General features: G+C 44.6%; 1 non-coding gene across 1 annotated transcript; it reads right to left on the bottom strand.

Annotated features, from left to right (window-relative positions):
• Nucleotides 1-6,927: 6,927 nt before the first annotated feature.
• LOC118631304 lies at nt 6,928-7,007 on the bottom strand. The gene has a single exon (XR_004959788.1). It is a non-coding gene; the product is annotated as a small nucleolar RNA U2-19 (small nucleolar RNA).
• Between the last annotated feature and the right edge of the window lie 12,792 nt (nt 7,008-19,799).

The following is a 19,799-nucleotide window of genomic DNA, read 5'->3' as shown; positions in this document are numbered from 1 at the left end:
ATTTGACAGTGGTATTGGCAATGTCTCAAATGTACCCTGACCGCTTAGGAGATTTAGGGAAGTTATTCTGGAAAGTTGGAAGTGGTTTAGGGTGGCTCTGACCTTCAAGAAAGGGAATGGGGGTCTTTGCCATGGGCTGCCCCACAGATGAACCCTATACTTTCTCTTTCTGCCATTTAACAGCTACTAGAGTAGATATCACTTCTTTTTTTATTTTTTATTTCTTCATTGGTATTCATTAGATATTTTTAAATGTCTAATTGTGAGAGCTAATTCTAAGAAGCTTGACTTTTCAAGCCGAGGCTCAACATCAGTGTCCAGTACCGCAGAGCCTGTCCACTTCCCCACTTGATTTAGAGACACACTGGTTGAGGTGAGGCTCCCAGAGCCAAAGATCCTTCCATATCTGAAGCCTTCCAGCCAAGCTCAATGAAAAATACAACCATAAATACTCCTTCTAAAGACTCCCCAGGCCACAGTCAAAGTTTTACACTGCATTTACTCGGGACTCCCCAGCCAAAATCATCTCGCTCATTCTTCTCCAGGGTCCTTGGAAACGTCTGTGTCTTCCTACACCCTGCCTCATTGTGTTTGCCCTTCCTTGCAGGCCACGTGTGTAGATGTCAGATGAAAGGTGTGGGCCCCCAGTCCCTGCAGTCACAACTTCTGGCTCCTTGGCTTACCCTGAGGTGACACTCTTGCAAGAGGCATTGGGGGCTGACGCCTTAGACTTTCGGCTGTTACCATGGGAGGCCCTTGCCACTGGGGCTCAGATGTCTAGCCAGAGCTGGTGAGTTCCCGGGTGGTGGCCTGCAGGGTGGATTTTCAAAGTTGAATTGTATGGGAAAAGAGGAGAGGAAGGTCTTAGAAGGATATAGGAAGACAGGTGGAAGTTCACACGTTGTAATGCTCCACTCCCCTACCCTACGAATCGTCCTATAACCCCTAGAGTTCACCTAGCTCCTAGACTCTAGGACCTAGAGGCTAATGCTGCTTCCAAAGGTGGGGCACAGACCAGTCACCAGTCTTGTAGGGCCAACCCCTACAAGAAAGTGTTGTGAGGCCCCTACTGGCATTTCTCAGTGCTGGCTACATATTAGAACTGACTGGGGAGCTTTAGAAATACTGATGTCAGAGCCTTATCCCATATCATTTAAATCTAGAATTTCTGGGGGTGGGGGGAGGGGTCTTGGCCACTGGAATTGAGGTGTAACCTAGATACAGCAAAGCACACACATCTTAAGTATGCAGCATGATGAATTTTTGCACCTGGGTAACTACCACCAAGATCATTGTGCAAGATGAGGAAAACTTCCATCCTCCGAAGGCTTCTTGCTCATGTATACGTGTGGCAACATGGAGGCCCATTCGATCAGGAGCAGGTATAGCTAGCACCTCTCTCTTGAACTTTTCCAGCCTTCCCAAACGCAGTTGTAGGAAACACTTCTGCCTTCCCTCCAGTCATCTTAGGTTCCTTGCCCGTGGCTCTGTAGACTGACAGACAGGATAACAAGAGAAAAGTAGACGTTTATTAACATGTACACTGTGCGCACACTTGAAGTACTCAGAGGAGTACAGGGCCCACAGCTTTGATTTTAGAAAAGTGACAAGAAATGGGAAAAGGATTTTGAACTTCTAGGGGCAAATTGTGGGGAAGGCAAATATTTGGGGAAACTAATGGTAGATAAGGGCTAGGTTAGCGAGGTTTGTTCCGCAGATTTCTCTGGACTGATGAGGATGGACATTTGTCTCTAGTGATTAACTTCTGTTCTTTTTTTTATTTTTTTTTTATCCTCACCCGAGGATATTTTTCCATTTTTTTGTACAGATAGAGAGGGAGGGAGAGAAAGGAAGGGAGAGAGAGAGAGAAACATCGACGTGAAGGGACACATCGAGTGGCTGCCACCCACACGACCAACCAGGGCCGGGGACAAACTGCAACCGAAGTACGTGCCCTTAGCGGGAACCGAACCCGGGTCTCTCCGGACCGCAGGCCGACGCTCTAACCGCTGAGCCAAACCGGCCAGGGCTTAACTTCTGTTCTTGATAGAGAGGGGAGGGGGACACCTTTATAAATCTATATCCTGCTTTTTTAAGCAAAGAAGGAGAAGGTAGAGAGTTTTTCTTATATCTGCTTCTTCTCAATTGCTTTCAGCTCAAAATATTTCTTATGTTAAATTGCCTCATTTGGGGTGCCATATTTTGTTACGCTTCTCAGGAAACCCCTGTCTAGCACTCTGGGTCTACCTGTTAGGTGCCTTCTCTTAGCTTGAGGGGAAGGGAAATGCCCAGGACAACCTCATTCCTAGTATCTTTATAAATAACGCTTAGAACAAATCTCTTGAAGATGGAAGAACCCTATACCCTCTCTTTCTGCCATTTAACAGCTACTTGAGTAGATGCCACTTTTTACATTTTTTTCTGTCTTCATTGGTATTCATTAGATAGTCACAGAATTCAGAAAGGCAGGGCTCTGGTGGCTTTCTTGTCGGTGATAAAGAGAAAACCACAGGCTCAAAATGGTGTTGCTCGGGCTAAAAGCCCATGATACCAAACCCAGATTTAATACCTGATCTAACTGCAGTTTCAACCTCTCTCATTAGCATAATCAACCAATCAGTCTGGGAGGTTCTGGTCAATACCAATGAGGTAATCGGTCACATGGGTCCTCTCCATTCCCCCTCACCCCATAGAAAGAAGAGGCAAGCTGCTACATAAAAACAGTTCCTTTCTCTCGCCCCTCCAAAAAAGAATAATGTGCCCTGGCCGGTTTGGCTCAGCGGTTAGAGCGTCGGCCTGTGGTCCTGAGAGACCTGGGTTCGGTTCCCGCTAAGGGCACGTACCTCGGTTGCAGTTTGTTCCGGGCCCTGGTCGGTTGTGCGGGTGGCAGCCACTCGATGTGTCCCTTTCACATCGATGTTTCTCTCTCTCTCTCTCTGTTCCTCTCTCTGCCTCCCAACTCTACCTGAACAAAAAATGGAAAAATGTCCTCGGGTGAGGATAAAAAACAAAAAAGAATAATGTCCCCACTCAAAAATAATTTTTTTTCTTTTGTTAGCAGCTCCCCATCTTTTGTCTTCCTATGAAAACCTGCCGTGTTGTACAACCCTTCAGAGCGCCCTTCTAGTTGCCGGACGAGATGCTGCCCTACTCATGAATCATTTAATAAAGCCAGTTAGATGGTCATATTTACTTGGTTGAGCTTTGTTTTTAAACATGTTTGTTTGTTTTTAGGGCTTTGGCCTTTCCCTGCCTCTGTTTTTGTTGCTGTTGTTGTTTGTTTGTTTTTTAAAGTCTTGCCTAGAAGGTCCAGCACCTTTCTATAAAAAGGGTGTTCTTTGTCACCTACTTTTTCAACCTGAGGGCCTCAGGTGTGCCTAACACAAAAAAAGTCCCATATTGCCTCCCTGATACTACTTTCTGTGTGCATGGTAAAATATGAATACCATAAAATTCGCCACTTTAACCATTTCTAAGTGTACAGTTCAATGGCATTAAGTACACTTACACTGTTGTGCAAACCATCACCACCATCCATCTTCCAGAATGTTTTCAGCATCCCAAACTGAAACTTGATATCCATCAAATTATAACTCTCCTTTTCCCCTCCTGCCCACTCCAATGCCCTGGCAACTACCATCCACTTTTGTCTCTAAAATTTGCTTACTCTAGGTACTTCATATAAGTAGAATCATACGATATTTGCCCTTTCATGACTGGCTTATTGCACTAAGCATAATGTTTTCAATGTTCATTCATCATTGTAGTATGTGTCAGAATTTCATTCCTTTTTAAGGATGAATAATATTCTATTGAATGAACATATCACATTTTGTTCATCCATTTATCTGGGACATTGATTATTTCTACCTTTCGATGATTTCAAATAATAACCAAATTGCTCCTTCAAGGGCTGAAAAACAAACAAACAAACAAACAAACAAACAAACACATTGAGGTACAAATTGCTGTTGGAGTGTTATAGCATCCATAATTTTTAGATGCTTCTTTGATGATTTTAACATGCAGCAGGGTTGAGGCTGTGGTCTGGAGACTCATGCACCACCTCTGGGCTCAGGCTTCCTTGCAGAGCATCTGGGAAAAAGGTGGTTGAATCAGGCAAGACCTTGTACCATCAGGGTTTCTGATGGATTCCAGGTCATGTCCAGGGCTGCCTCTCTGAAGGTGGACTCCTGTTATTCCTGACCTCCTTTCTAATCAGCCTCCTCAGCATCCCTGAGCACCAGGAAGTTTCTGGGCCTTTTTGAAGATTGGCCCTCCTTTTCCTTGAGATCAACTCTGCATATGAAAGGTGGCAGAGAGGCCTTTGTCTTCCACAGAAGATCTTGCTGTACTCTTTCCCCCTTAGTCTTTACACTTGCATGACCTGACCAAGAGGGGCAACTCCAAGTATCTTCCTAGAACAAAGAAAATCTGCTCCAAGGCGACTTCCTGTCTCCACCAAGCCCCGGAAACAGCTGGCAGCCCTTAAAATGCTGCTTCAAGAGCTAAAAAAAAAAAAAAGCCAGTTTTGCTTAGCCATGCACCCATTATATTTACAGGCCTGCAAGATGACAGGATCTGGCCTTGGGTCTGAACTACACAGAGCAGCAGCAGCAGAGGTTACTTGGGTGTCAGGGGCCACTGTGCCATGTGGACTGGGGAGAGGTCCATTTTGCCCCAAGGGGGGCACACAGTGTGGTTCACTGGTAGTGAGAACCTCAGGGAATAAAGGCTGTAAAGTTTGCAGCCTGGGATCCCAGGGTCCGTGCCCTGAGCTGGAATCTCAGCCTCCTCAATGCTCGCCTTGGCTTCAAGGGCCAAGACAGTGAGCTCATGTGCTCCTCTAGAGCCCCTACAAGTAGACCAGAGGAGGCTAGGGTTCTGGGTTATGCAAGTGGGGCCCAAAGTTAAGGAAATTTGAGGTTTTACTGCTAATGGCATCTACTTAGGGCCTATAAACTGAAGAGGCCTTGGACAATTCTGATTCACCCGAATAATCCTCAAATTGCAATCAACAAATAGTGTGGCTGATTTTTAGTGACACAGTTTCAAATCTTCCCATTTTCCAGAACTACATATAATCAGTTTATTTTGAGTTTCATGGTCTCCAACTCTCCCTGCTCTGGGGATACTGATATGGAGTGAACTGGTCAGGATTCTGAAGGCAAGGTCAGCCTCTAGACGCAGCTTTTGGTGGAAACCAAAACTGCTCTTCCTGAAACAAAGGGGAGGCCATTTTTTATGGAGAAAACTCCTGCTCAGATTCCCAACTGGTCCAATTTTATGCAAATGAGATTTCCAAATTCATACAGCTCTTATCGGTCTGAATTGTGCAGTTCTGATTGTTTGGTAGTGTGCATTCTGATGGGTCAGCATAGATGCAAATGAGGATATAGTTGTGCAATTCTGATTGGATAGGACAGGTCTTAGTCCAGTGGCTGAAAGACAAAACCAGAAACTCCCTTATAACAGTTGACTCAGATGGCAGGAGCATAGCATGGAAAGCTGAGTTCAGTCTGAGATTCTTCCAGGTGTACAGACTACATGGGGAGCCCTGTCAGCAAATGCTGCTAGACTCTGACTAGTCATAAAATTTGGGCCCTTGGGTGACCATGAAAAGTCCATCTCAGCAGAGAAATTCCTTCTTGGGGTTCATGTCAAATGAATCTTTCTTCCCAGAGTCCATACTTCTCTTTATCGAAGCAGAATCTAGAGTCCTGAGGAAGGCAGGTGTGGGGCCTGGTCAACCTTGGAGAAGAATGGGGTGTGAGATATTCACAAATTCTTTACATTCACCTTCTTCAATTGAGCACCTATTTTGTACAAGCCAGACTCCCATGCCCTGAGGGATTCAGAAAGAGATAAGGTGACAAGAAATTTACCATCTGGCTCTGGCTGGGTAGCTTAGTTGGTTAGAGCATTGTCCCATATGCCAAGGTTTCAGGTTTGATCTCTGGTGAGAGCACATATAAGAATTAACCAATAAATACATAGAGAATAATAAATCTCTCCATCAATCAATAAAGAAATAAATTTATCATCTGTCAGAGGACAGGCATATGAGGTAAGAAATCAATGTCCCCAAAAAAGTGTAGAAGAAACTCTTCCTTCCTGGGTTTGATAGTTGGGTCTATGAGATAAACTGACTATAGGCAGATTAACAGGAGAAAAGGTATACGAATTTATTAATTTTTAATATCATGTGGGCAAAGGCACCAAAAAAAGTGAATACCCAAAAACGTAATGGAAATTGAGAACTTATATGCCATCTTGTTAGGGGAAGAGCAGGGAAGATGTAGGTCACTTAGGGGAGAGTAAATAATTTTAGGAGAGATGACTGGACCCTTAGAGGAATAGATGGGAGATAAGATAGTGTGTGACAAAGTTTGTCTGGGTGTGGTGCAGACCTCTAATCTCTCCTGTGATGAGTCAATTTTCCCAGGTTGATAAAAATCCTGAGGAGAAGAAGGGAGGGCATTTATGACCACCGAGTTTCTTTTGGAGGTTTTGTCTTTAGGCAGGTAAAAGGAGTTCATAGAAACCCTCTCCCTAAATTTGCTGTTTCTTGAGTGCCTTCAGCTCAAAAATGCCAATACACCAAAGCACCATATTTTGGAGTGGCATGTCCTGCAGTCCTTCAAAAGCACGAGTAGAGAACGCTCTCTCTTCACAAAAGAAGTCATCCTCAAGCTGTGTGGAATGTTGTGTTGCTAAGGCTGCTGTGTTGTCTTTATACAAATATCAGTAGTAAAACCTTTTCATCATTGCTCAGAACTGATAGCATTTCATACATACATGTCCATACATGTCCCCCACCTCCAAATCTCATTCATCCATCAGCAAGTTCTCAGTTACCCACTGTCACCTTTACACACACACATACACACACACCCTTATTGTTTTAAATTACTTTACACTTTTGCTTCCCAGAACTATGGAGAACATGCATCAGGTAGACTGGATGGTCTTTTGATGCTCAGTTTTGGCTGTTTCCATCACTGATCCACTTCAGTAAGAGCAGATCTCAGAGAACTTCCTCACTTGTATTAATGGTTGAACCAGATGACTACAAATGTGCCTTCCATTTCTAAAATTCTCTCAGTCTAGGATATGCATGTTCCTAAAATGAAACCACCTTATGCTTACTCTTTTATAGGCCTATATCCTAAAGAACATTGAGGAGGCAAATAAGCTGCAGTTGTACTCACACACTCTCTAATTTCTGGGAAGGCTGCTAAAAATGGTTGAGTTTGGTACAGGGGTTGAAGGTAGGGGTACAGAGGTTGGAGCCACAATCATGTTTGATAAACTTATTCTAACCCTTACACAGTGTACTAAAGTTGACTGCTTTGTCAAACAGCCCCCACATTTTAATGTCTTAGCCCTGAGGAAAGCTTATTTCTCACCAAGCTGACAGTCCAATCCAAGTGTCCTAGTCCCATGGCTCTCCTACATGGGGCTTCTCAGGAACCTGGGCTCCTCTGGTCTGTGGCTCTGTCTGTCTCATAGGTCCTCAGAACCCTTTTCTTCCGGTTGTAGAGGATCACATGAAAGGCTTTTAGGGTTCAAGTAGTGACATCTCTTACTTTTGCCCCCTTCCATTGGTCAAAATTGATCACACGGTCCCATTTAACTTTCTAAGAGAAACTGGGATATGTAGACTCATTGTGTGCCCAAAAGGAAGCTGCTCTGATGAATATATAATATTCTCTATAGAGGTCCATAAGTAGTCAAGTCAATTTTAAGAAAGACAAATAAAGAGGGAACTTACACAACTAGTCATGGAGACTCTCCACTGCTATCCTCTCTGGGTTGTCAATGGCCCATTTTCCCACAATAATTGTTCAAAGCACTAACTTGAGTGTCTGTGGGAAGGAATAAATTGGACCCCCTTTCCTTCTTTGGGTCTTTAAGAGAAGGTAATAGAACTTTTAAAAAGTGTTCAGTGGTGTTATTGGTACAAAGTCGATGTACCGGAATTTGGAGTAAGGAAAGGTTTATTGATCAAGAAGGTGCTAATAAGAAGATGGGAGATCTAGTGGTTCTTCAAATCTGTCTTCCCAAAGTACAGAGTTCAGGCTTCTTTTATGTCAAAGGAAGGAGGAAATGGGAAGGGCAAGAGGTAATTGACCACTGCAGACATCTGGGAGTCAGCAGGGGTCCTGGAAGATCTTACTAATTGATGTGAATCCAGTCACAAGGTTCTTGTAAATCTTTGGTAAACAATCATTATTTTTATACATACTTTCCTTATCTCCTTTGGAGAGGCACTTTCTGGTAAGGGGCTGTTTTGGTAACATTCAAGCAGCAAGTAAAAAAATTCCTCTGATAGTTAGCATGTCTACATGCAAGACTAAGTAGAAGCTATTTGCCTGAAGGCCATGGGAACAAAGCAGGCTTGAACAAGGTAGAGTCAGAGAAGGCTGAGCATGTCCCTCTACTACAATAGGACTTTCTTCAGTGTCTTGTCCTAGGATCAAGGGTAATAACAACAACAACAACATAATAACAACTAGCATTTATTGAGCACATATTATATACCAGGCACTCACACACATTATCTTAGAGTAGGAGTAAATATCAAGGTCTGGATGAGATATGTAGAATTAATTAATTCAATTTAATTTACTTTTTAAATAAATGGCTTTAATTTCTGTTTTAAATGCTCATTCTTCTGGGTAGCAGAAACTTAATTTCAATGGATTTTGACTTCTGCTCTATCCCAAGTTTTGTCTAAGTTTCCAGGTGATGTGGAGTTACTGGGACTTGATGTTCTATAGTTTATCTGTCAATGGTAGCATCTACCATTGCATCCTATGAAATGACCAAACTGAAACAATTTGAGTTTGATGTTATTTATTCAAGGAAAAACAATCCTTGGGCTAGGGGAGTACTGTGCCTTAAAAGCAGTGGAGCACTCTTCCCCAGGGATGGTTGTGCAAGAGCTAGATTTTTTTTTGGTATGTGCCCTACGGGAACCAAACCCAGGACTCTCTGGTCCTCAGGCCAATGCTCCAACCACTGAGCCAAACAGGCCAGGGAACAAGAGCTAGTTTTCTGTAAAGTATTAGAAGCATCTGGAAACTCAGAAACGGGATAGGATTGGCTAGGATATTAGAGATTTCCTTATAAGGGCAGCGGGTCATATTTTTCTAAAAACTCAGCTAAAGCTGAGTTGGAAGCTTGTGATTGGTGTATGTTAGGTTTCTGTGACAGGTACTTCCTCTAGGTGCGGGGTGACTTAGGTTTAGATTTGTGTCTCCACGAGCAGACTCCATTTTGTGGATCCCAATATACGAATTAGCTTTGCCAATCCAATTGCCACACTTGACATTCCATCAGGCCACTGCTCAGGTTGCTTCTTTGCTCCACACCTCAAAGCCATGGTTCTCCCTGCTACCTCAGCACCACCATCACTCCACAGAGAACAAGCCACTGTTTCCAGCACCTGGAAAGAGCCAAACGCTCTTCTCTCTCTCCTCAGCCTTTCTGACCGACAAATCCCTCTGTCCTGCAGCCAGGAGGCACTCTGTCACTCCACTTCCCAGGGGCAGGCCCCTTTCTCTGGGACCCTACTACCAATGTTTTGCTTCCTCTCTCCTTCCTTCCATAGTTTCGATAATACTCATATTCCTAGTTCTCTGTTTTCCCATTTCTAATATTTTTGCCACAAGCTTGATGCTTCAGTTATTCAAGGGTTAAATTTTACAGGTCGAAAGGCCTCATTTTGACCACTCCTAAGTAGTTTTCTGCCTTATCACTCCTTCCCCGAGGCAATAAATGCTACAGACTTCAAGACCTAAGGAAAGATTGCAGACTGACTTGCAGGACAAGGGCCCTAGAAGATAAATAAAGGGTAAAGAATGTGTAAATGCCTGAAAATATTTTCTTGTCAGAATCCCATGTAATTCTCAATGACCACCTTATGATACAGGTGCCATTACTACCTGTATTTGATAGATTAAGGCAGTAAGTTATGTTCTTAAGAGTTACTTTGCCAGGACACTTTGGTGTATGGTGGGAGAAAGGAGTGAAGATCATTCTGAATGGGTGCCAGGTTTGGAGAAGGGCTATTTAAAAGACATTCACTGTTATTACTTTTGTCGATGTAAGAATGTCCGAACCCGTAGAGAATTTTTATAAGAGTTTATTTGAGCCAAACTGACGACATATGCCAGGAAGCAAGATCTCAAATGCTCCAGAGAATGACAGTTTTGCAGCTTCTTTTATGAATTTGAAATTAAGGAGGTGATGTGAGGAAGATTAGAACCAGATTTTATGCTCTCTTGGGGGTTAATACCCACTTCAAGGGTTATTACTTCTGGTATTTCAAAGGTATGTTAACCTAGATACACAAGAACAATGGACAAGGTTAGCTTAAAACCTTTCACTAAAGAAGTTATAGGGCTGGGGCATGACTACCACCATGACCTGCCTAGTTGGGAATTTATAATCAGATCACACCCTAAGGCTACTTTCCATAGAACCTCCCACCCCTTATTTTGCCCACACTTTTAAGTGCCAACACAAATTAACTGATTTGAAATCTTGTCTAATGGAGACAAGGTTTAGACTTTCTTTAACAATTACCTAAGGCACACTTGAAATTTGTACGAAGCCTATTATTTGGAATGGATAAAACAATAGGTTTGAGAACTATCCTCTTAAGTTAAACTCCCTCTTGTAATCTCTTCTAATGATGAGCTTATTAGAAAAATCCTTTTATTTACCAACAGCACAAATGTAAAATTTGCTTAATCATTCAATAAATATTGATTGAGGCCATTTCGAGGACCATGTCTAAAGAATAATTAGGTTTTAAACTCTCTGATTTGATGCATTCAGCATCTTTAAGCTGCCTCCCTTTCTTTTTAAAATAAGTTTTTTTCTTTATTGATTTGAGAGAGAGAGAAAGGGAGAGGGAGAGAGAGATAGAAACATCGATGAGAGAGAACATCGATTGGCCGCCTCCTGCAGGCCCCCCACTGGAGATCAGGCCCACAACCTGGGCATGTGCCCTGGCGGGAATCGAACCCGTGACCTCCTGGTGCATGGGTTGATGCTCAACCACTGAGCCACATCAGCCGGGCAAGCTGCCTCCTCTTCTTGACTTTAAAATCTTTTCCTCAAATTTAATGTTGAAGTATCTTTATTCAGTGAATAGATGAAGCAGGAGGCTCTGCACTGGAGGTGGAGTCTGGGCACCTCTCAGAGGAGGGAAGGCAGGAGGCCAGGGAAGAGGTGCCTGGAGAGCGAAGAGGGCGAAGGCCGTGCCTGGCACAGTGTAGGCACCAGGGAAACGTCTGAGAAATGAATGGAAGCTGCAGTCGTACTGAAGGAATGAAACACCCTCTCCACCCCTCTTGGGAGCATATGTACCTCAATTTTCCCTAGAATGTTCCCTCACTGACCTGCCTGGACAGAACCTCAGTGCCCCAGGATGACTGCACTTCTCTTATACACCCCAGGGAAGCCCATCATACTTTAGTCTTATAGCCCAGATAGCACAGCAGAGAAATCTGAGAAGCATTGGACACAACAATAGAGATGGACCAAAGATAAGCATGCAGATGGATCTTTGGGAAGGGGGGCTACTGTAGGGACCAAGGATGAGTGTCAGGGGAATGTGGCTGGGGCTCTTATTTCTAAAGGGAGCCATGGTAAAGTTATTTTTGAAGTTCACAGACCTTTGCTCAGGATTCCAAATAGCATTTCTTAAAGAACCCCCAGAGAACTCCTAACCAAGTGTCCAGCTTCAACTAGGGCCCTCATCTTGTGGTGAAAGAATAAGCCACCCCCGAAGGAGACATGCCTGGCATCTCAGAAGCTTTGCAGGCATTGAGCTCAGTGGTTTCCGAGACAATCATGTTTTGTTAGAAAAGACAGCAGTTTCCAGTGGGTCATGGGAAGAGTGGGGTCCTTCCTGGTAGAGTTCGGTGCAGCCTGCACTGGTCTCTTTATCAAACGGCTTGTAAGTGGTGTTGATATTATCACCCAGCTTCCTTTTCAAACACCAGAATCAATAGTGGCCCTTTCCAATAGTTGAGCAGGTTTATAATTCAGCCTGAAGGTGACTAAAGGAATGAGTCAGGCCAACCGGGATTCAAGTTCCGGCTTCCCCACTTTCTGGATGTGGTAGATTAAAGACACCGACACATTCTTTTCTACATCCCCTCACATTGAGAGATGGAGCTTATTCCCCTCTTCTTTAATCTAGGCTGGGTCTGCGATCCACTCTGATCAGGAGGGTGCAGGAGAAGTGACCTAGGAAGAAGACGTGAGCTCCTGCCTGCATCTCTCAGAACGCTTGTCCTTGGGACGCTCCCTTTGGGAGAGGCCCCACGTTGGCACACTGGGTGACAGCCCCAGCCAGCATCTGCTCCACAAAGTTGTGCTTGGACATCCAGCTCAGCAGAGCCTTCAGATAACTATAGCCACAGCCAACATCTAATGGCAACCCATGAGAGACTCCAAGTGAGAACCACCCAACGGAGCTCCAGAGAATCCTAAGTAATAATAGTAAAGCCATAACATATTGAGGTGTTAATGAAGTATGCCCTCAGGTGAGATACTTAACCACTTATTGGTTTGGTTTCCTTCTGTAAAATCAGGGGGTAGGGGGGAAGCAGAATCTATTTTATAGAGTTATTGTGATGGGAAGGAATATAATAATGGTGGAAGTGCCTACAACAGTGCCTGGCACACAGTAAGCTGTCAGTCAGTGCCTGTTCCTTCCTGCCCCTGCTCCAGGAGATTATATATCCCAGGTATGAGTGAATCTTCGCTGCTGCTCTGAATCTCCTGGGCAAACACCCAACTTTCCTCAGAGGGAATGCCCATGATCACATTTGAACATGGAGTTGGAGAGTCCTTGATTTTTTTATTTCTGGGGACCCCCTTAGGAAAATTATCACCACCGTGTATCAGAAAAATTGTTTGTTTTTCTTTCTCTTTAACGAAGAGGAACAACTAATTTTCTTTACCTGTTAAAAAACATTTTTTTTTTAAGCAAGAAATATGCCTGCTCACCCTGAAATGTACGGGCATGAAGTACAACAGCTCCTCTTCAGTTTCCCAGCCAGCAGGTTTTCTTCAGCATGCCTGCCCTGGGGAGCCACAGGCTGCACAGCGGGTGGACTTTGTTGAATAGATGAACAACTGTGGCTTAATCTGTTTCGAAAAAAAAAAAGTCCTGAAGCAATTGATAAACAAGAGGCTGAGGTCAGTGTGAAGGGAGAGCAATGGGGCCAGATTGGGGAACGTGGAAACTTGAGCCTCTTTCATCCCCGGTCCTGGACTGGGTGTGTGAGGAACAGTCAGAGCTAGGCTGTTGGGAAAGAGGCTGAGAACCTCTTCGACTGCATGAATTTGGAGTTATGTCTTCATTATTTTTTCAAAATTATTTAAAAATGTATTTCGTATGATTTATTTATATTATTCAAAATTAGTTTTAAAAATTTGTATCAGAGTATATATATTATACAGAAATACACAAATCATAAATACACATGAATGAGCATTCACCAGTTGAACACCTCATGTAACCAGCATCAGGTCAAGGGCAGAATATTGCCCTGGCTGGTGTGGCTCCGTTGGTTGGGTGCTGTCCTGCACAGCAAAATGTTGCGGGTTGGATTCCTGGCCAGGGCACGTCCCTGGGTTGGGGCTCCATCCCTGTCTGGGGGCCTGCAGGAGCAGTTCATTGATGTTTTTTTATTTATTTTTTTATCTTTATTGTTGAATGCATAATGTTCCTCATTTTTCCCCCATTGACCTCCTCCTCCCCACTCCCACCCCCCTCCTGCCTTTTTCCACACTGTTGTCTGTGTCCATTGGTTACATATAAGTTTTTTGGTTTATTTGCACTTCTTAATCCCTTTACCTTTTTCACCCATTCCCCCAAACCCCTTCCCATCTGGCAACCAACAAAATGTTCTCTGTATCTATGAGATTGTTTCTGTTCTGCCTGTTTATTTTGTTCGTAGATTCAATTGTCTATAGATATGTATTCATTGCCATTTTGTTTGTTCATATATTTTAGCTTTTTCTTCAAAAAGACCCTTCAACATTTCATATAATAATGGTTTTGTGTTGATGAACTCCTTCAGCTTTTTCTTGTCTGGGAAACTCTTTATATGGCCATTGATTCTAAATAACAGCTTTGCAGGATAGAGTAATCTTGGTTGTAGGTTCTTGCTTTTCATCACTCTGAATATTTCTTGCCACTCTCTTCTGGCCTGCAAAGTTTCTTTTGAGAAATCAGCTGACAATCTTATGGAACCTCCCTTGTAGGTAGTTATCTGCTTTTCTCTTGCTGCTTTTAAGATTCTCTCTTTGTCTTGAACCTTTTGCATTTTGATGATGATGTGTCTTGGTGTGGGCCTCTTGGGGTTCATCTTGTTTGGGACTCTCTGTGCTTCCTGGACTTGTATGTCTGTTTCCTTCACCAAGTTAGGGAAGTTTTCTGCCATTATTATTTCAAATAGGTTTTTGATTTCTTGTTCTCTCTCTTCTCCTTCTGGCACCCCCAAGATGCGAATGTTGGCATGCTTGAAGTTGTCCCAGAGGCTCCTTACACTATCCTCATTTTTTTGGATTCTTTTTTCTCTTTGCTGTTCCGATTGGGTGTTTTTTGCTTCCTTATATTCCAAATCGATGGTTTGCTTCTTGGCTTTACCTACTCTACTATTGAATCTGTGTAAATTATTCTTTATTTCAGTTAGTGCCTCCTTCATTTCTGACTGGTCCTTTTTTATGCTCTTGAGGCCCTTGCTAAGTTCGTTGAGGTTCTCACTAAGTTCATTGAGCATCCTTATAAGCAATATTTTAAACTCAGCATCTGTTAGGTTGCTTATCTTCATTGTGCTTAGTTCTTTTTCTGGGGTTTTGTTCTGTTCTTTCATTTGGGACCTGTTTCTTTGTCTCCTCTATTTAGCCTCCTCCCTGTGTTTGTTTTTATGTATTACTTAACGAGTGGTATGGGGCTATCTGAGACCAGATGCTGCTTATTTGAAAGAATTTAGAAAAACCTGAAGCAGGATCCAAGACAGGCCAATCCTATGGTAAAGCAAGTGGCAACAGCTTGGGTGGGCCTGAAAGTTGGGTGGGGCAGGGCCTCAGGGAGTCACCAGGGCGAGGCAACCAGTGTGAGCCAGGTTGCTGGAGTCCCAGATATGGCGGCTGTCTGCCGCCCCAGGGAAGGGCTCACCAAAGGAACAAAGGCCTCTGACAGCACGTTTGTCCGGGAGAAAGTCCCCTCTCCAGCCCTCGCTCCAGTGCCAAACAGCTCAGTTCTTCCCTGTATGTCTCTGGTGCCCCTCGAGCTGCCTCCCCTCCAAGCTTAGAGGGAGAGAGTCCGACCAGTCCGTGCGCGGGCCCTTTAGGGAGCTGCCTGGGGCTCCAGCTGCCTCAACCTCCCTGAGCCTCAGTTCCCACTGGTTTTTCCAGCCAGAAGTGATGGGGATTCTCTTCCTGGCACTGGAACCCTGAGCGGTGCACCTGGTGTGGGACGGGGACCCCTCAGTCCTCAGGAAGGACCTTCCCGCCGAGGTGTCCTCCTGATTTTTATCCGCCACACGTGGGTGTGGGACCAGCCCGTCCCCTCCGCCCTCCTACCAGTCTGGATGTGGCTGCTGCTTTAATTCCGTAGTTGTACGACTTCCATTCAGCTGGATTTCAGGCGGTTTTGAATGACGGTTGTTCTGTAGTTTAGTTGTAACTTTGATGTGGCTGTGGGAGGACGCGATACCGCGATTACCTACGCCGCCATCTTGACCGGAAGTCCCCAAAAGTCCCATTAATGTTTTGCCCTCACATTGATGTTTCTCTCTCCCTCTCCCTTTTTCTCATCTCTAAAAATCTTAATAATAATAAAAAAAGAATATTAGCAGCACCCTAGAAGCCACCCATTTGCCCCCACAAGGAGAATCATTATCTTGACTTACAACTCCATTATTATTATTACTATTGTTAATTATTATTTAAATTGATTTGAGAGAAAGGAAGGGAATGTGAGAGAGAGAGAGAGAGAGAGAGAGGAAGAGAGAGAGAGAGAGAAAGAGAGAGAGAGAGAAACATTGATCGGTTGCCTACACATGTGCCCAAACCAGGGGTCGAAAAGGCATCTCAGGCATGTGCCCTGACTGGCAATCGAAACTGCCACCCTCTGGTGTATAGGATAGCGCTCCAACCAACTGAGCCACACCAGCCAGGGCTCTATTATTTTTGGTAGCTCAGATACATTCAATATATTCATTTATTTTTTAAATACGTTTTTATTGATTTTTTTTTTAGAGAGAGAGATAGAAACATCAATGTGAGAGAGGAACATCAATCAGCTGTCTCTTGCACGCTCCCCTCTGGGGATCGAGCCTGAAACCTAGGCATGTGCCCTGACTAGTCCATGGGATGATGGTCAATCCACCTAGCCACACCAATCAGGCTAATGTGTTTTCATTCAGAGACATTCTACACATCTGCAAGAATATGGACATGTTATTATTTTGTACAAATGTACTAAAATGTATTTTGTGCACTCTGTAGCATATTATCCGGAATAGCTTTTGTCACATTTATCTTGGTGATGATCCCATACCCATACACAGAAATTTTCTTTAGTGAACACATAGTATTCCATTGTCTGATGTACCACAACTTATTTAATCTTATTAAAAGACAAAGGCGTTGTGTCCAACCTTTTTGGAGTTGGCTTTAAAAGAACTATGCTTGCCCTGGTCGGGTAGCTTAGCTGGTTAGAGTGTCATCCTGACACACCAAGGTTGTCGGTTCAATTCCGGGTCAGGGCACATACAAGAACCAACCATTGAATGCATAAATAAGTAGAACAACAAATTGATGTTTCTTTCTCTCTAAAAATCAATCAATATCATTTTTAAAAAAGGTATTCTTGGGGTGTCTGTGTTATTCTTTAGATTTAAGGTGGCAGCAAGGCACTGCTTTCTGGAACCCTTAAAATTGCTACAGTTCTTACTGTATCCTGACATGTGTTGGGTGTGGTACCACCTTGGTGGTCGCCTATTTTATTGCCTTGTCCTGTTAGAACTCAGTTGTTCCATGTTTGACTATGTATCCAGGAAGTGGAAATAATGTCCCTCACACCCCCACTTCCTTTTCTGGCAAATCAGTGTCCGGTGAATGAGTCCAACTACTTTCACCCACCCCCTTCTTTCAGGCAGCTGCCTACCCAGCATTGTTCCGGCTGAAATCTGGGGATTTCGGAAGATGGATCTCATGAGCTTTCCAGACAAGACTGGTTGAAGGAACTATTGTTCCTTTTGATTAAACCAAGTCTTCCCTTTCTGCCTGCCTCTTCCTCCTTTGGTGGGTTCTTTTCATCCCCTCTTCCAGCCCCGGCCCCAGGCTCTGCTCTCTCCCTCTGAACCGAGACCGGAGAATCATTCAGACTTAGTGTGAGTTCAAGTCAGGGCCAGCTCTTTTCTTCTAGTGGTACTTGCCCTTTAAATTTCTTACCACAATTCTAGAACAAAAGGCTTGTCTCCTTAAGACGTTTTGATTCCCTGACAGCAAGAACAGTTGTATACTTGGGGGTTGGGGCAATTTCCTCACCTCCCTCTTTTACTACCAGAATCTTGCCCGTCCTTTCCCAGCTCTCGGAGGACAGGCCGGAAGGGGCAGGCCTGGCTGGTTCAGGACCTCAGGGTGAGGTCCGAGTGTCACAGTATCTTTTATCTATAGACAAGGTGCAAATGCCACCAGCTTGTGCAAAGGGGTGCTAAGGCTGAGCTGCAGAAATGTGTCCTTCAAAGGCGGATTCGGGGAGCCAGGGTTAAGGGCACAGGGGAGTCCTCAGGGGTGCAACACAGGAGGTTACGGGTCTCAGATCTCCTCTTGGAACTGGCAACCACACACCTTTTCTGGGCCTCAGGGAGGGTAATAACAGTAACCCCTGGGAGAGCTATAATAAAGATGAAATGAGCTGATATATAACCATGGTAAGGACTCTATAAATGTTAGCTCTAATTATTCTGTGAGGTGGGCCAGACACAGCGGCCCCACTTCCAGATGAGCTCTGTGACCGCTGCACTTGCCTGACTTGGTCTGGTCTCCCGACTGGGCCCGAGGGGACAGCTCAGGCTCCTTCTCCGGAGCCATCGGCCAAATCTCTGCAGACTCCTTCGCGCCCCTTCCTCAGGCCTGCTGCCCAGACCCAGATGCCTTCGCTCCTGCCCCGCAGGATCATCTCCCCCTCGCCCTCCTTTCACGAGGGGGAATAGCTTACTTTCCCAGAGCCTGTGTGTCTCTTGTCCTCAGTCTTTGCATTGTCCAATCTCCTTCTAAATTCCCAACTCCGATGCCTCCCTGCCCCAGCCTTCATGTGGATGGAGGACGAAGTCTGGTGGTAGAAGAGAAGGCCACAGTCCTGACACCTGGGGACTCTCCTGAGAGCAGTGACAGCCGCCCGTATCTCCCGTTGGCCCCGTGTCTGCAGGAGGATGGAGCCTAGAACTGAGCACGAGCACAGTGAGGCCCTACCGCGGACCTCGTTCTGCCCTTGACATGTTGCGTTTTCCACTTTTGTTTAATCCTCACAGCAGCCTGCTGACGTAGGTCTTAGGACCAGTCTGTAGATTTCCAAACTGAGGTTCAGAGCAGGTACATATGAAGGGCTCGCCACTGCTGAGGAGCAGAAATGGGCCTTGAACCCAGGTCTGCCTGATCCCAGAGCCCATGTGTGTGAAAGAAAATTTGAGCCAGTGGGACCAGTAATCATGTTTTACATTCTGGTTTGTATTCGGACCAAACTAGCCCAAGATGCAGTGTTTCCTCCTTTCAAACTTGGCGTGCACCATGGCTTCACCGAGGATTGCAAACTTGGTCTTGTCCACACATAGGTTTCATTTTGAAATAGCCACATTGTAGGCATTTGAAAGTAGTTTCACTGAGACTCACATGGCATCAAACTTCTGAAATACATTCCTCCATAAATAAGTCTCCCAGGGGAGAGCAGGGGTGAGGGAAAAGATGTCCAGGGGCTCCCCACCTGCAGTGAGGGGTTCATCAGGACAGAAACACGTCACAAAAGGTGCCCCAAAAGCCAGTGAATAGAAAATGGCAGTTCATTGTGGGACCTTCCAAAATGGCTTGAGAGTTTTATTCAAAGTGAGTTTTGTTCACCTCCATGGTTGACCCAGAGAAATAGTACTTTTGTAGCTCCTAAACGGTCAGAAATGTATGAACTGTCTAAGTGAAGATTCAATCTGACCTTCTGCCTGAAGTCTTCCCAACCTGTTCTCCTCAAGATTTCTACTATTGCCCCTCTGAATTTTTGCCTGACGCTCACTTGAGCATAGTTTGCCTAATGACATCTGTAGTTTTCTCGTATGAAACAGAGGGACTGCACTGGGTTGATTAATGTGCCCCCCAAATTCATGTCCACCCAGAACCTCAGAATGTCACCTTGTTTGGAAGTAGAGTCTTTGCAGATGTAATTAGTTAAGATGAGGGTGGGCCCCAAATCTGATGACTGGTGTCCTCCTGAGAGAAAGGAGAGGGAGAATCAGACACACAGGCACAAGCAAAGAAGACCACGTGCCACGGGAGGCAGAGATCGGAGTGATGTCTCTACAAACCAAGGAATACCAGGGATTGCTGGGAGCCACCAGAGGCTGGGAGTGGCAAAGCAGAATCCTCCCCGAGAGCCTTCAGAGGGAGCATGGACCTGCTGAGACCTCAATTTCAGACTTCTAACCTTCAGAACTGTGAGATGGTACATTTCTGTTGTTTTAAGTCACCCAGTCTGTGGTCATTTGTTATGG

The sequence above is a fragment of the Molossus molossus genome, unplaced genomic scaffold, assembly GCF_014108415.1.
Source record: "Molossus molossus isolate mMolMol1 unplaced genomic scaffold, mMolMol1.p scaffold_m16_p_15, whole genome shotgun sequence".
Lineage (NCBI taxonomy): Eukaryota > Metazoa > Chordata > Mammalia > Chiroptera > Molossidae > Molossus > Molossus molossus.
The sequence above is the reverse complement of the archived record's forward strand: the minus strand, read 5'-3'. Positions and strand labels throughout refer to the sequence as shown.